Consider the following 662-nt stretch of genomic DNA (forward strand, 5'->3'; position numbering starts at 1 on the left):
GTGTGTGTGTGTGTGTGTGTGTGTGTGTGTGTGTGTGTGTGTGTGTGTGTGTGTGTGTATAAGAGTGTGTGAATGCTCTGTCCAGCACATTCCTCTGAAGGATTGTCCCAGCAACCACAGCATGGCAGCCTGATTATTATTCGAAAGCCCGTGAGAGAGTAGAGCAGTGCTCCGAACAGCGACCCAAAGTATCGTATTAAAGTGAACATTACAGGGACTAGTAAACAGCGGGTTAACACATCAGTGAACACAGCCGAGCACAGAAACAAAAAACGAAACAAGGTAAAAACTCTGTAAATACTCATTAAAACCTACCTCACACTCAGAGGACATTATTTTCTGTCTGCTGTGTGTGTTTGGGTTATGTGTTATAATATTTATAACTAGTTGTACATAAAAAAACTAGTTGTTGTGTGTGTGTTTGTGTTTATGTGTGTGTGTGTGTGTGTGTGTGTAAGAGTGTGTGTGTATGTTTGTTTGTGTGTGTGTCTATGTGTGTGTGTGTGTGTGTGTAAGAGTGTGTGTCTATGTGTGTGTGTGTGTCTATGTGTGTGTGTGTGTCTATGTGTGTGTAAATGTGTGTTTGTGTGTGTGTGTGTGTAAGAGTGTGTGTGTATGTTTGTTTGTGTGTGTGTCTATGTGTGTGTAAATGTGTGTGTGTG

The 662-nt window shown here is 41.5% G+C and overlaps 1 protein-coding gene across 2 annotated transcripts in view; it reads right to left on the reverse strand.

The window, feature by feature from the left end:
- Nucleotides 1–334, reverse strand: part of LOC107562345 (ankyrin repeat domain-containing protein 6-like) — a 30,745-nt gene extending 30,411 nt beyond the window's left edge. For both annotated transcript variants that reach the window (XM_016246979.1, XM_016246978.1), the window contains exon 1: nucleotides 316–334. The gene's annotated coding sequence lies outside the window, so the exon portion shown is untranslated. The remainder of the gene's footprint in view (nucleotides 1–315) is intronic.
- Between the last annotated feature and the right edge of the window lie 328 nt (nucleotides 335–662).

Source organism: Sinocyclocheilus grahami, unplaced genomic scaffold (assembly GCF_001515645.1).
Source record: "Sinocyclocheilus grahami isolate Dianchi unplaced genomic scaffold, SAMN03320097.WGS_v1.1 scaffold819.1, whole genome shotgun sequence".
Taxonomy (NCBI): domain Eukaryota; kingdom Metazoa; phylum Chordata; class Actinopteri; order Cypriniformes; family Cyprinidae; genus Sinocyclocheilus; species Sinocyclocheilus grahami.